The sequence below is a fragment of the Rhopalosiphum maidis genome, chromosome 4 (assembly GCF_003676215.2).
Source record: "Rhopalosiphum maidis isolate BTI-1 chromosome 4, ASM367621v3, whole genome shotgun sequence".
NCBI classification, from domain to species: Eukaryota; Metazoa; Arthropoda; class Insecta; order Hemiptera; family Aphididae; genus Rhopalosiphum; species Rhopalosiphum maidis.
Window position 1 is genome coordinate 20312914 of NC_040880.1, and position 18573 is coordinate 20331486.

At 30.5% G+C, this 18573-nt stretch overlaps 1 protein-coding gene across 1 annotated transcript in view; it reads right to left on the minus strand.

Annotated features, from left to right (window-relative positions):
• LOC113549167 (BMP-binding endothelial regulator protein) overlaps nucleotides 1–18573 on the minus strand; it is a 68127-nt gene that overhangs the window by 48760 nt on the left and 794 nt on the right. The window lies entirely within an intron of this gene.

An 18573-nucleotide genomic window follows, 5' to 3' on the forward strand; every position in this document is an offset into this window, starting at 1 on the left:
TATGTTTATATATATATATATACATATACGTGTACAATAAACCTTTTTCGTGGACGACAATACGAATCATGTGATTAAAATCACATCCGAAGATTATTATTATCATCATCATTATTGTTACTATTATTATTTTTTTATTATTATCATTATTATTGTCCTCAGTCCTCACACATATACAGTGCACAACGTATTATAAACGTATAGTGTTATATATACGCTTGGTCGGCTGTTTTGACGTTCCGAGAAGTTGCATATAAGAAGACGAAGAGAGTGGAATGGACGAGGAGCGGTAGTAATCGGTCCGACAAAGATTACGAAGACGACTGTGCTTTTTAGCTGACACGTTGTGTTTTTTTGTATAAGAGTATGTTATAATAGCCATTAGTCGCTATATTATACTAAAGAACGTTTTTAATTTTTTATCTTATTTTTCTATTACCTATTATATACCTACGAGAGTATACACACATTTTATTATACACTATGTGCTCCCATATATACACTACGTGTATATGATATATTAATAATATACCTTCAATACACGCGCGTGGGATACGTTTATCTTTTGAATTCAATATAATTTTTGTTTCAAATACATTATGTTATGATACATGGCCGAATAATAGACGTTTCCATACGCATTTTCGAATCCACGAATAATGGTCGATTAATATCTAAACGTATGGTATAATATATACTACCTATATAATATACAACCATGTTTGCTATTATAAATAATCACCTCTACCGAGTCTTGAATAAATATTTTTGTTTGTAAAAATATAATAAATTATTATTTTAAAAACGCTACACAAAAAATCATCGCCTCGTTTAAATTTAAGCTGATAAATTGAGATATGGACACTTTGTAGTTCGGCTCTACTTAAGATTTGTAATACGCTAAAGCTATTATTTATTTGTTTATTTTGTTTTTAACAAACATGACAAAATTTAAGTGATTTGCCAGAGGGGCGTATCATGCTTTACCGGTGGCCTTGTTAGTTGGGAATAAACTACAATGTTACTGTACGTTTCTGAATTCATTAAACAAAAAATTGCAGCGTCTTCTCGTAAAATATTTAAACAAGTTCATGAATGATCATAAATCAAAAACTGGTCTAATTAGTTTTCAGTCATGAATATTAAACTTTTTTCATCAAACGTTATGTATACAGCGAAAACGATTCTTTAAGACTAACACAACTACTTATGTCATTAAACAATTTTTAGGGTTTTATACCATGCTTATAGTATATATATATATAATATATGAGGAACCATGTCTGATGTGACTGTATTTATATAATTAATTAAAACGTAGGCATGTCAACGCGGTTGTGTTCATATTTTTCAACGCATTACGCTTTACTGTATAAATAAAAATTAAATATAGAAAAGATAGATTCCATAATACGATTCCAAGCATGTATCATACGATCATACGATTTTGAGTAAATAATTAATTCTACCGGAGATCGGATAAACTTAATTGAAATAAAAATTAATCAAAATATCTGCATGCAACAGAAAATCTTGTAAATAATGTAAATTACTTTTTATTTTTAAATTTGTATTTAAAAACTAATGATTAAAAAAAATCAATTCTAGCCTGCATGAGGTTAACAGACGAGACACACATACACACATGATGGTACTTTTCTAATTATTTGCAACGCATTAAAAGCAATATTTATTATTGTAAATGGGAGCAAGGATGCATTTAAGTCCATCGTTATAAACAGTATATTATAATATGCTCTTCTAATTAAAAATTCATCTGGCGCGACAACGATTGATGAGTCACATAGTATTAATATTGGTATGGTAATTTTTTTTTACAAAACAAATTTTAATTTTAAATTTCTGACGATTATTTTTCTATAACTATAAAATAATAATAATAATAATAATAATAATAATGATTATGTTATGATAATAGTTTTAGTAATTATAATAATAGTTAAAGTATAGGTAGCGCAATAATAATAATAATAATTGTTATTATTATCAGTTACGCTGTGTGCATCGGGTGTCGAGTATACTATAATATACATATTCGACGATATAATTTATAATACAACTAACCAAGTAGTATATAAAAAAAAAATCGTTTATTAAGTCGTCGTGATCGTTGTAAATTGTGATTCAAACGAATTCGTTTAACCGGTATTATCCTTTAGAGTCAGCGCTCTAGTTGTAAAATATTCGCATTTATAATTAACTATGGTAAATTATGCAAATTAGACCAGGGTTTAGTTCGTTGCAGCAGCGCCTGCGACACGATTTGATTTCCTGGTACACGAAAAAAACGTACTTAATACAACATCCTTTTGTCGTGGCAGGATGTAGAGCTTTTTACACGACGATATTTTATAATATGCGTTCCTATATCGCAACTGTCCAAAAAAAAAAATCTATTTTTGAGCAAACAATAATATTTACTATTATAAGTTACATGTATTATTGTATTATATGAAGTATAAGTACACGCGCGCGTTTTTTGTCCATCCGACTCTCGTCGCTTCTCTACACGTGTACCTAACAGTCACTTATAATAACCTACGCATTATATTATTATAATAATGATAATATGATGTAAAGGTATTCACATCAGTGCGAAACACAATATTATGTCATGACCAAATGCGTTCCGGTTTGGAAAAAGTAAACGACACCGAAGTCATAGGAAGCAAGCACTAGACGTTTTATCATAATATATTATAATACAAAATATATATACTGTATGTGTTTAATCCTCAACAGCAGTCCCGGCAAGACTTCAATAACCCGAAACGGTTTGGCGAATTTATTCAAATCTACATGATATATCATATTACAATGTTCACGCGTCGACAGTAATATTATAAGTCACAACCACTAGTCAGATTATTCGTTTAAATCTCTTTTTTTTTTTTTGTTCTACGTGATTTCGGTGCTATCGTGTGCGGTCATTCGCAAAGATTGAATACATCGCTAGATGTTTATTTCACTACGCGTACAACCACAGCAGTGATAAAAAATATTATAATATAATATAGTGTTATATTATATTATATAGTAACGAGAAATCTCGATAGCTGCCGTTACGAGTTTATTCTGATATGAAATACTACCCCGCACATAATGTATATATAACGGGAACTTTTTTAAACTCAAATTGTCGTTCGATTACTTTCGTGCAATATCGATTTCGTGGTGTACCTATATTTATTCATACATATACACCCCGTCAGGGATAGCCGCCCGCGCATGTGTATAATATCGTGTTTAGTGGTGATGCGGTAGGCGTCTCGGCGGGCGCGGGGGACTCGTCCAAGTGTCCAAAGTTTAAAATACAACGATTTGTTATACCGACCATACTCCTTGGAACTAAAAACGCCACGATTTCCATCCACGGTGAATGTTTAAGGGAAATTTAATCCCTTCTGACGCCCGTCACTTGAAATAAAAATCTTGCGTTCAATGTATATATTGTTATTATATTATTTACTATAATGTGTATACAGCAGCGGTGGTGTGCTTATCGCGGAGAAAAAAAACAAACTTCCCCGATAAAACGGCCAATTCTTTTTCTCGCCGACGGGCGGTGACACGAACGCAGAGAACACTCTACTCGAAAAGCTCGCCATAAGGATCGACAGCAAAGCGCGGCCAACTGCAGCGGAGATTTACGCGCATATAATATAATGTCGCGCGCACGGCCGACACTGACCACCCACTGTCTTTTTACGGCCGCCCTACCGCAGAAATTTCATGCTGCCGACGGTATATACGATATACTTACTGCATTTATACTCGTGTATATATGTTATGTTATATCGACTCTCATAATATTGTATATGTTATTGCACTTATACCCGTGCTTTATGCCAAAAGTGCAGTTATAATATTGTTATAAAGCCTATCGGCTATCGCGCGGCGGTGGTTATATTATATTATATTATGTCGTCGATAAAGTTTTTTGAATTCAAGTTGTTATTCATGTTCTTTGATAAAATCCAAAATACCTTTACTACCACTTAGTCGGATTGGCCGTATCTAAGTAAGTCGGGTTAATAGGTTTCATCGCAATAAAAGCGCTTATGCACAGATGATGCACTGTGTAAAAAACCTTCAGCGTCAGGCCCTGTCCGTAAAAACGTACAGGAAGCGTAGTGAATGTCGGTGTAAAATCATAATGATATTAATATATTATATTATTATATGCACGCAAATACGTATGGGTACAGAATTTTGCCGCGGTGTCTATTACTAAATGCTACGAGTACATATAGCGAGTGAAGAATAAAACAAATTAAATCGGATCTTATCGTATACGAATAGTAAACATAACACGTCGTTGTAAAACCAATACATTTATCGCTCCGCTCGTAATCTAGAAAACGTTTTTACTCTATATTATAATGACTACCGTGACATAACATTGACATAACTTTTTTCGGATGAAAAATATACCATCGAATAAAGCAGCGATACCGCGATAATGTTTCTCATACATCGTTGTATCGGTAATATAATATTATAAAGTGACTGAATTATTAGGACGGACGAGAATCGACAAAAGTGCCGACACGAATACGCATATTGAACACGGCGAATGATGATTATTATAATTTAAATAGAACTATAATATACGCGAGTGATTATTTATACATATACACTATGTTGGCTGCTCAGTGGATGGGCGAACGATGCGGAAAAGGACCGTTGCTGTAGCTGCGGTACATAATAATAATAATAATAATAATAATAACGATAATATAATAATAATAAAGCAGACGACACTTAAAAAGTCGCTTTGGATGGGTCAGTTCCGAGATCGCTGGACGCGCGGGCGGTGGGCGTTGCTCATAAAACGCGTCCGGAGGGATTTTTACATTTTGATTCGTGGCCATAATAACGTATATAAAACAATAAATATACTGCAAAATACATACACACACACATACGCACATACGCACGTGTGTGCGTTTCGTACTTAAGAAAAATAAAACCTTCGGTCGCGCACATATAATGATTTATGCGGTTTTATTTTAATTTTCCAGTCTCATTCAGCCGGCCGGCCGCCGCCACCGCCCTTATATTTTGCAGTCTGTAAACGGTTTTCTTCGGCGCAGAACAGTTTATCAACGAAGGCGATGCCGGGCAACAGGGTAGGAGAGGGTAAAAGGAAACGGAAAAAAGCACAAAAAAAAACATTCAAACGCTTTTTATGCGACGGCCGAGTTTGACTCATAATAATATAAGTCTCTCTCTTTCTTTCTTTCTCTGTCCTCTCCCTCTCACTTCTCTCTCAGCCGGGTTAAGGAAAAGGCGGCGGCCGTTGCTGCTGTCGACAATAAAATAATGAATGGCAACGAATGCACTGTGCAAAAAGGGCTCTAATAAAATCTTCGGAGCCACTTTTTTTTTTTATCTCGCGTGTGCGACCGATAATAATGTAATATTATGTGTAGCGGCGAAATTTTCGCAATGTTTTATCGACTCGATGATGGCGGCGAGCAGAGTCTCTGACGACAACGATACGACGAAGACCCTTTCGCCATGGCCTTTTTAATATATTATATAGAATATATGAACTTTACTGAACTCACCGAACATCTCGCAATTTCAATATTATTTGTAAGTCAATCACAATTTACATATCTTATACACTATTTAGTTACAATTCTATTATTTTTTTTCAGTTTGATACTTTACAATTTATTTTTTAAAGTACACAACGATAAAATATATAATGAAGGTTAATATAGACAATTTATACCTTTGATTGAAAAATTCCGCATCCATCAGTGACTCTTTCTATGAAATTATTATATTATCAAAAAAATTAACAATGATAATATTAAAAAACTGTAGGTAGATTACAATGGATTATAGTCTCCACACTCAAAATACTATCGTTATTATGTTGGGTTTTTGTGAAAAATTAGTATGGACATGAACAGATACGTATTTAAGTTCTTATCTTAGTGAGGAGCGGGTTAATACAAATTCCATAAATATATAAAATTTGATAGTAAAAATTATATACATAGGTGTTTTAATTGTTATTAGTCAATGTCAATAGTTAGGTAAATTATATCCTGCTCGTTTTTGATATTTCCTTAAAAAAAATGTACAGCTTATAGAGCAGAGAACATTTTAATGATTTAACATATATATTATTAAATAGACGTAGATAGCTCTAAATGCTGCTTATTGTGCTTAAGGTCCAATCTGCTACATTATTTAATATTATTTATACTGTTAAGTGACAACACTTTATAATTCATAAATTACAATGGTATACGGTTAAAGTATACTTATTTACATTATATTAAAACAATTTATACAAATAAAGCTGTTTTTAAGTCATAAAGATGCTAAAGACTAAATATAATTGACAAAAATTTTCCTTACGTTTTGGATATTTTTTGATTATTAGGTACGTATAATCTCATCATTGTATAACCATGAACTTAATACGATTACTTATTTGGTATACATTACGAATTGAGAAATGCATGCCTTAACTCTTAACTAAATAGTCGCCGATCCATTGCACAGAACATTGTTGACATTTTGAAAGTAATTAACAAACCACAACAACAATATGCGCGATAATAAACGCGAAATTTTCTCGAATAATATAGCTGTACGTCATTTTTATCTCAAAATGTATAATCGAGTGATTATACAATATGTACATAATTAATATAAATTACATTCGAGTCGGTGACTAAAAATATTGAATAGAAAATATGCGGAATATAGGAATAATTCCCAGTGTCACGAACACGTACAGTCGGCAATAATTATTAAGTGATGTATAATGTATATAAATAAATTATGAATAATATTCTCATCATAATCTTATAACAATGCACCATAATGACTTTAATAATATTAATACAAAAAAAAATATTCCGTCTGTTTATCGGTTCTTCTTTCATTTGCGATATCATTATTGTAAATTTATTTAAAATTTTAAAAAAGGGGTACGGTATTTTGACAAGACCAATAAATTCTGCGGTGTTAATCCCTGCGATGTTTTCATTAGACTCATTACTCGTCTAAGAAGTAGTTCTCGACAAAATAAATTAGCGTAGATTTGAACTTTTCAACTATTTGAAGTGGAAAGTTTGATCTTAAAATAAATTCCTCCTTGAAAATGTAATATATTATGAGCAATATTAATAATATAATTATAATATAGGTTATAAAATGTAGTTTAGATAAGCGATATATAGTGCACGTGTCTCTGCGTAAATCTACGTGGATTATTTTAATAAAATGTAGTAGGTATAGTACTAACACAACAAAATATTTAATATGCTAAGCGATTCCCGAATAATACGTACAAATATATAATTTAATTTATTTTATTAAGTTTAATCTCCAATAATTTAAAAAAATAATGTAATAATATAGACAATATAGTGTATACGTTTTTTGGGATATTTGCGCTAAAGTATGCGGATGTGGCGATATTATAGCGTAATACCAGTACCTTATTATTATTGTAGAGGTAATAACTTAGAAAACCGAGATTATACGTGAGTCGATGACTCCCAACCCAACCCACCAACTATGAACTTTATTAAAGTCCTGTTGCGCATGAAATGGTGTCAATACTGGATAATAAAAAATAATTTTTGTGAAATAACCACAAGTTTTTGACTTTTTGAGCTGATGTAAAGTGTTTACTTATGCTTTAACTTCCATTTTTGTAGTTAAGTCATGAGCGCGTGTAATGAGTCATAGTAAAATAATTATTTCAAGTACACATATTTTATACAATTATTTTATCATTTTAGTTTGTCTTGTATCTCATATTAGTATAGAATCTATACAATACTTTAAATTATTGACTATGATGATTTGAATCCTTATGACATAATTCATATATATATATTATGTAAATATAATATATTATAGGAATACCTAATATACATAGAATTTTAACGAATAATATTAAAATGATAATAAACATAGCGATGTTTGCGTTTTTATAGTTTAAAATATTGAAAATAATAAACATGATGCAGTTTGTAAGAAAACTGGTGTATGCGCTAAGTTATAGAAGCAAGCATTAGAATATGTAAAATTAAATTTCTACATATTCAGAAAATAAAAATAGTCAATGAGATGTAAAGGTATAATTAAATTGCACAGAAACATAATTTTTTTTATACAAGAGTTTTATCTTTTATTTGCGTGAAAAAATCATTAAATATACCCATAAGATGGCTCTATATATTGTAAATAATATTCAAGAGATGATAGGTAGGTATGTCATACTTGGTTACTTATATGGACATTTTTAAATAAATTATACAACTAAAGATAGTTAAGTATATTTTCAATAATAATTTATAGTCATGGTTTTTTTTTTTATATATAGCACATCAATATTTAAATAATAATTTTGATTTAAAAATATTATAGAAAAATAAAATTAATTATTACTATTACTATAACATGCACTAAGTTTTTTAATGACGCATAGACCAATGTTGTACATCTCCAAGTGTGTGTTTGTAAACATTTTATTCCCCTATCATAAATAAAATATTTAATTAAATGGTTTAAATTTGTTTTCAAAACATAAATTAATAATTATTATATAGGTAATAATATTATATGTGAAAAAGAATTCAAAAAAAAATGTACACATTTATACATGTTCTATACGCCGCAATGTGTTTATAATATTATTGTTGTATGCCAAACTTATGTTTTTTTTCATACAGGATAGTACTCTTGGTTATGGTTATTTAACATCAGCCAGCGCAAACATAGATAGTCGAGTTCGCTGATTAGGTAAGGATCAGTAGTATTATAACGTCGACATCGCAGTACCTAATCTATAATTGTTCAATAGATAGATATTTTTAGCATTTACATCGAACATTTTTTGTATAAAAGCTGAATATAACATTATTATTACATAATATTATGTCATATTATGCACAGGTGTGCATTGCATTACTTTGTTTGGAAGGGAAACCTTAATAATATTATATAATATAATATTGATAACTATTTAATGCAATTTAAATAATAAAAATAAATTATACTGAAATTATATGGAATTTTCTGCGAGTATTGTGATTAAATATATATTATTAGAGTGTCCGAGTGAAGGTAAAAAGTGTACGTGTTACATTTTACCTTTAAATAGGAACACAAATTCTAAAACGTACATATTATTATTATGATTATAATACAAACATCATCGTGATTTGAATAAATTGATAATAAAACAAAAATATCTTGATGAAAAACGTTTGTAAGTATTAATAAGAATTATTATTAATCAAGTTAAAAACGTAACAGCGCTACCGCAATGTTATGCGAAACACGCGATTGCGTGGATTTTAGCCTTTTATGACCTCAAATATCGAATGGATGCCTATTACGAATAGAATTCAAACTATTTAATTGAAAAAATAGATGGGTTCAGTTAAAATATAGACGTCTAAATTTACGTTACAAGCACGCAGATATTATAATATATTTATTTAAGACCAAATCTAACTATTTATGCATATTATTGCATAAAATATGTATATTATATGACGTGTTGAACGACTTCATAAAAACAACTACCTAATAGATTGCATTTCATCGACCGTATAAATAGAATTATCATTTTTTAGTGTGATAGATATAAAAGATAAACTATTATTTATATGGACGTATTAAACAATAATTATTATTACCATACTTTTTCTTTTTTATATTTATTAGCATGAATGGAATTTAAATTGATATTTGTGAACGGTTATCAATAATATATAGTGTAAAGTGTAGCATGTACGTACCTGAATAAAAATATGATATTATTAGTTGAAATATTTTATTTTGTCGACATTTAATTGTATATTTATGAAAAACAAAAATGATTAACCCGATAGTTAGGTATACGCGTTCTTATCTCTATTCACGCCATCATAATCATTCATTCCATTATAATTTATTATACCATAGGTTTATATATATATATATATATATTTGCGATTTTCCATAGATGTGTATATAATAACATGTAAAATTACCTACCAAACACATTTATTATTGCATTGACGGATTATGTCGATTAGTGTTCTTTACCGGCACTCTCTAATCTATATTGTTTTCATAATATAATAATTATAGGATATGCCGGTGTCCAATAATTACTATATTATTAATACAACTTACACAGTAGTTTGACCATCTCTTATATCACTAACTGATGGGCGAGTCGATTAAAAAATGTGACAAAAATATATTAGAACGCAATAGATTCGTTTAATATTCTATATTATAAAAATTCGTTTTTGGTTATTGTTGCCGAGGCTGTATAAATAATGATTACGATAAAAAAAAAAAATACGTTTGTCTGTGGAAGAAAATCCTACTAACGAATTTGTAGGGCAAACAATAATATACAATATTCCCTTGAGAAATTCGGTAGAGGATTTTTTTTTTCATCGACATAAAACGGTGTTGATATAAGACGGCATTATACATATATAATAATATAAAGTGTTCATTAAATATACAGCGTGGAATACGAATGTAATCCAAAAACGATTGCACTCGGATTGCAAATACATTTTTTAACGACGCGGGACTTGACGATTGCTGGGTCACAACTTTTAGTTGTTACCAGCTGCAGCCGTATAACATATATTATGTATATATATATATATATATATCTTGGATATCGTCGTGACAATCGAAAACCACCATATGGAAATCGTTGGGATCTTTTGGTTTTTCGCCAGACTCGTTAGTACATGACGTAAATTATATACAATTAACTGGCAGTCGGCGATTTAATCACGCGGAATATATGTCGGTCGAGAGGTGTGATCGAAACGCTCGGAAAACTTACGCAATTGGGACCGGCCGTGGAACTTGGGTCGAAAACGTTGTCGCACGACCGACGGCGTGAAATATACACGACACTATTATATGCAAACGCAACGCGCGCTAAAGATTTTTGATCGAATCGCAAAATACTAGAAAATAAATCATATTTTACGATGGTCGGAACCTTTATCGTCGTCGTAATCGTTACGTGTATACGATATACACCGACTGACGACTTGACGGTTTAACGTTACACTGCACGGTATACCTACTATCACAGTAGTTATAATATATGGAGCAGAAATCGTACGCGTGGCCGCCGCAGAGTGTAATACATTACTATCAATCCGAATTACAAATTTTATCTGAGGAGCGATAATACGAATAATATGTAGTAATGTTTTAACGCGAACAGGAAAAAAAAACACACGTTACATAATTATTAGTTATGTATTATTATATTATATGGTTTAAGACGATTTTGTTTTTTATCACTTGTCAAATGGCAAGCGTCTACAGATATATACCTAAATACAACATTAAATAATAATATTTTACTGTGCAGCTTATTTCATAATAATAATCAAAAGTTCGTCGTGCGATTGACCACGATCCACTGTATATTATTATTTTGTGTACAGTTTAAATTGTTTACTTTTTAAATACCACACGTGCAGAGACGCGACGCAGAGACGGTATGTTTTTCACCAAATGTGTCCACAGGAAAAACGGAAAAAAAAGTTAGTTATTTAAACAGCTTTCTATCTATTCTGTTGTCCGCCGCCCGCTCGTCAACGGCGATCGTCCGCGCGGCCTGTGCGATCGCAGTCGAAATAATAATCGACGTCGACGATTGACTGACACCACTCGGCGTGTGAAACGGACAAAAAAAAAAAAAAAAAACACTCGAAAAATGGTTTAGTTTTGTCGTCGATTAAATAATAATAATAATAATAATAATATACAATAGTACTATAAATTATTATGCGACCGCTCGTCTTGTCACATGCGCTCGTCACATACGTGCAGACGCGACACACCAACGCTGCACATACTCAGTAGTACATAATAATAATATTGGATCACATAAATAATAGTGTGACTATTCTAAATAATACGAAACCGGCGGAACGCGTCTGTCTGTCGTCGACGTTATTGTACGTCACAACATTATTGTAATATTATATATTAGGTATGTATAGGTATATATATAGTATGTTATACTGACGATAAATCGACAACGGTGTTTATAAAATAAAAAACTGCCTTCTCTGGTGGTGATTTAATAATGAAATTATATTTTATGTATAAACGTACTTAAATGGTTGACGCAGACTGTTCTAAAATTTAATATCATATTATTATGCAATGGTGCAACAATTAGTTTTTATTTTTATTTTTAGTATTATTCAGATGCGAAGTGACTCATCATTTTTATAAAGATTTCACTAAAAAATCATATGGCATCGCAAAATATAATATTATTGTAAACATTGAATGCATCTCCACGCACCTATCTAACTCTTCACTGTAGCTGTTCACACCTTCTTGTATCCGAAAATCAATTGTAAATATAAGATAATAGATAAACATGCAAACGATTATTAACATAAGTATAACATAACATTTTGAGTATAAATTAATGTCACTAAAATTATTTTTTATATCAATTTTTGTTATTCTCTGGCTTAAAATTAAATTATCTACTATAATAAGGTATTGATCTGTAGATTCTGAAGTTCATTCGAGTTCTATTCAGGTTTGGGTTTCATTAATTATTTCGGTTAATATATATATATATATATATATATGGGTTACATGGGCTCGTTTTTTTATGGTTAATAAAGTCCTGCTTTTAACATTTACATATCGTATTTTCGGCTATCGATTTTTATAGACATTGGTTGATTGAAAAGTAGTATAAGCACACAACTTAGTTAAGACCTTTTTTTATCTAGTTTTGTCCCGACACAATACTTTACAACTGTTAACGATTTTATAATATAACGTACTTTCGATGTATTTATAATGATGGTCGTATAATACTTACATCGAATTAATACAATAATATTATGATTAATCAAAGTCACATTAATATGTCTTAAATTCGCCACACGCTTTTGTATAGAATATATAATTAGTCGCATTTTTTTTTCTAACTCATCAACTACTTCATGTTGTCGAATAAATAGCTATGAAATAGGCAGATATTGAAAGTCTTTAAAATAATAAATTTAAATATTCACCCTCCTCTATACAATTATATGTACATCCGCAGATCATTTTAATAATGATCGAAATACGTGCTACTTTAAGTTTGATGATGTTAGTTCCCCGAAAATGTAACCAAATGTCTGTTAATAACCGTGACCACGTGACCGTTGTTGCGATTAAAAGTACGCAGCTGGTTACACAACGCTAAAGTAAAATCACTTGTAATCCGCAGGTTAATAAAAATATTGAAAATACTATCAAAAATAACAGATTCTGAAATTATTTTAAGTGTATTACGACTTTTAACTATCGAGTTCTCTACACGTATGATAAAAAAATGTTCATCTTTAAAAAAAAATGTTATCATCAAACTTTAGTACTTTCGTTTCTTTTGTAAGTTCCAGAAAATGTATAAAAATATAATAAATTCTCTAAACGAGTAGAAACTTTCTGCTCCTCCTCACCGTAAATATATTATTATGTATAATAATAATTAATAATATACGTGACCTATTGTCTATATACCTAACCTATTAAACATATTAGCCATGTGTGATGAACTATTTACAATACTAATACTATTCGACACGTCGATTTATATGCAGAAATATCATGGAAAACACATATCATTTACTCATATATATATATATACATATATTATGCGTAAAATAGAATAATATTTTATATATATATTTATTTTTTACTAATTCATTCAATACATTTAACTTATTACAGCAGTATATCATGCGTAATGAATATATTTTAATAAATAATATATTTGTTAGCAATATGTACACCGATTATGTACTATGACGTTCCTTGGCATAATTATAATATTTTCATCTAGATATTATAATCATATACAGGTATAATATCATTAATTGTTTTTCGAGTATTTAACGTATAAAAGCATATGATTCGAATTCATAATATTAACTGTTTGAATATATTTCGATAGATATCAACACAAATCGATTCCATAAATTGATTATTACAGACTACTTCTTTCGAAAACACAGACAAACCTTTTTTTCTTTCAGCCAGTTTAGGTACACCAATAAAGTACTGTATGTCAACTATAACAACAGTCGTGTATTTCCAATACCGTAATCATTAACCAAAATAAAAATAGCGTTAGTAATAAAAAGTCATTTAACGGACACGAGGACGATAAAACTAAAACACCCTGTAAAATAAAAAAAGATAAACAAATTTATTTGTTTATTTGAAATTGCTTTTATCTGCACCAATAATACTGAAAACAATAATACCGCATTTCACACGGTATAATTGATGAGCTTAAACTTAAACTGTAATGATAGCGTACTGTTGCAAAGTAGAGAATTCAACTCTCGGGCTGCTATATAAATCGAATCGCCTTATACGTATAACATGTAACGCGGAAACGTGCAGGGAAAGTATTAAACTGTTAATAATCGGCAATGGCGTTTAAATATATAGACGTCATAACACAACGTTATTGTATTAGGGGGAGTACCTATAAATGTACAAATGTCGTGTATCACTGTATTAGTAATTATTATATATTGCACCGAGACATTGCAGGTTATACGTATATTTCGGACGACGGGATTATAAAAATCGGCAAACTACCACGATCGCTATAAATCGGTCGTCTGCGTCTTACGCAGACGCAATAATATTATTGGTACGTATATATACGTTTTATAATAATAATATATATAGTGCTTAACATATCGTGGTAAATGTACCGCCGATATTATAAATTAAAATTTGGATTGCGAAACAGGTCATAATATTTTTATTTCGTGTCGTTTAAGTCGAGACGTCTGGGATCGACCGCCGAACTGACGAATAAATAAGTACGCGACAATATCATATTATTATACAGCCAGACGGACCAACCCCTTTGGAAAACTTATCTGACGACGTAGTACTGCCGCTGGAACCGCAGACCTGTGCCACCGTCATAATTTTCGAAGACCACCGCGGTCCCCGTGCTCCGAGTATTTTTATATGGCGCGTTCAATGCGGGGTACCCGACCCATATCATATTATACGTAACGTTTCTATACATAAAGAATACGCGAATCGTACAAACGCAATATTTTAATAATATCTGCAGTAGTAAATAATATATATATAATAACTTCAGTAAGTAATGTTCAAGTATTTGTATAAAATACGAGAGCATAAAATATCTGTAATTTCAAATGTGTACGATATTATGTTAAGACCTATCCGATGCGCAAGTATAATATTATTATCTCGGGCTATGCGATATAATAAAATACCTACGCTTGCCCGTCTCGGAGCAACAAATTGAATGTATTGTTATCTATATTTTTCAGGGTTTATGTCTAAAGTTTACGCGATCGCGTCGTAGGTTGCATCAGGAAACGACGTTGTTACGTAAAAAGCGTTTGGTCGTGGACGACGGAAAACGCGATTCTTCGTTTTCATATATTAAAGCGTCGCCGACGACCGGTACCGCGGTTATCTTACTCAACCAGTGCTAAGATTTAGCGGGTTATTGCTGTGCGCTGAGGCATTTTTTAAAAGAAATATTATTAATCTGAAATTCAAATAAATATAGTACCTATGCAGTGCGAAATTATCCGGAGATAGCTAGTACACGATGACGATGAGCTTATACGAAAAAACCGCCGTCGCGGCCCGTTCGTGGTCTGCCGCTATAGGTTCTACAGCAGCTAGAGTAATCGACGCTCGGCTCATCGTAGATACAGTCGCAGAATCGATGGAAGACGACGTTTACTGTCGAGTCGGGTATTGTTTCAAAATCTGTGTTGTACATCATTAAGCGCTAGTGGCCGCTCATAGCAAAATTTATAAGCATATTATTGTTTGAATTAATTGTCTCTGTTTTCGTAGGAACTCCGTGATTCACGCTATACCGAGACGGCGGCTGCAGGACGTGCAGGCTGTATCGCCAACCAACAACCAACATAATAATATTACCTATGCTGTGTAACGTATGGTTGTGTCAAAAATCGTTTGTCTTGTCCGGAACGTATAGTATTGGGTAGGAAGGTCGATCATTCTGTTATGAATTCGTATAAATTGTATTGTGCTCGCACAATACGCGAAAAATGCATAATATTTAATAACAACGTGTTACAACAACTGTAGCTACTATACGTCATAACTATCGAATATCCTTATATTTTAAATTGTATTTTTTTTTTAACGTGTACGATAAAATTTGAGACCTTGGTATATCAACATTCGGACCTTAGGCAGCACATTGCGGTGGCCTGCACACCAATAGCATAAGATAAAATAAAAATTAAGGTTTGATATTTAAATGTCCACACCATCTTTACAAAAAAAAAAAAAAAAACAAAATTTCGGTTCATTAATATGAATATATTGTGATATTTTTGATTCAATTGCAAAATTAGAGAAAATCGAAATGAAAGCTGGACGAAATGCTCGATGTTTTCGACTTTTCAAACACGGGAGAAATGACAACCCCGGGTACGGTGGAATTTCAGCTAACAATTTATTAAATTTTAGGTTTGTGTGTCAATACTACTCCGTAAATTCTGAGTCGAAAAAAACAATTTCTTGAGTTACAATGATAATAAAATATGTTTGATAAAATATTTAAATATATGTATCTAAAAACTATTTGAAACTAAAGATCATCCAAAATCAAACTCTAAATCGTCTCATAGTAAAGTATAACAGTATTCCTATAGATATATAATATTACACAACAGGATAATATTTTATAATTGTTTGTTCTAAAAGATTCAAAATTTTGTCAGTACTACAGCTGATGACTCGCGAGTCACGGGGTAGCCCGGTCGGGTTGATATCGTACGTGTGTGGATCGTTTATTTTCGCTACCGCACGAACGTATACGTACTCCTCATAATGTGTTTACTATTCAAACAAACCATCAAACAAACAAACAGACGGTCGAACGAAAAAAATTCACTGTCGGTCCTAATCCTCGAAGGCGCACATTAACCGCGTGTGCGTAGAGAGTAGCCCCATTATGTTGTTAATATTATTGTATTGCAATGGAAATTTATTATTCGTTTTAAAAAGGAATCGAGTGGGTTATTTTGTCACTCCATCGAAATATTATTATTATTTGTTAATATTTTGTGGGGAACGTGGTTTAGTCGGTTTAGTCCAGAATAAAATCTAGAGTATTATTGTATTATAATATACTTAAATATCAAATGAAAAATAATGAAAAAAATGATAAATAAATCATTATGTGTGTAATACATTTTTATTTTATTGTAAATTAAATTATAAATATAACATTTATAATATTGATCTAGTTGTTAATTTAATTATAATTTATTATAATATATATTCGTATATTATATACGAAAATCCGATATAACTATTTCATTTTAGTTGTATAATATACTATTTGCATTGATTTCTTTTAATTTTCGAATATATAATTTACCACGGTAAGTATTTTTTTCCTAATTACTGTTATAGACTATAAATTTTAGTTATACGTGTAAAGTAATATTCATTTTACTTTATATTTGATTTTAGCGATCAAAAATATATAAATGTATTATATTTAAGAATTTATTATTTATTGAAAATTTAAAAGTTACAAATGTTATAAATTTAAATGTAGTTTAATACTTCACAATAAGACTTAAAATAATTTTATAATATTTTACTCGTTGGAAAATCAATAATGATAAAATTAGCAATACTTATTCATTCATTTTTTAATAATAATAATAATAATTGACATTGTTATACATAATAATAAAAAATGAACTTTATTTATATCTAATAAATACGATATTGCATTTAAATGATGAGAATATTTACTACCGAAATAACGAAAATAATTTTTTTATATTTAAATCTTTTGTGTAGGAAAATGAATTAACAAACTATAAAATCTTATCGATTTTATAATAATTGTATACATAATCGATAAGATTGTATATAATTAATTAATTTTATCAAATCAAGTACCTTGCCATAAGTATGATATTATGTGAGATCATATTATTATTATCATTTATCCGAAGTATTTGTTAAAATATAAGGTCATACCTACAAGTTCAAAGTAATTGTATATACATTTCAATCAGTCATCGAAAATTCATAAAATATATTTTTCTGTATTCTAGTATTATATTATACTTCTACTTGGATTAAATATTTGAGGATATCCGGGGATAGCTATCTCGCGCGAGCATAACGCGTGTCAATATATCGTCGAAAATTTTTTTTTTTAATGATTAATTAATGTTTTATTTCGTTTTGTTTAGTAAACTTTTTCATTCTAAAAATAATAAAAGGTCGTAATTATCGCTTTCCACACCTGACGTACAGACACAGCGAACCGGTATTTCAAATAGCTTTCGAATCGGTCATTGGAATTGGGACCACATGTACTTTGCAGTCATTTAATTCTTTTTATTTTTTTATTGCGTATACACGAGATGCCGCTAACTACGGAGTTGCATTAAATGCATTTTGTATATGTATACACTCATAATATACGTATATTAC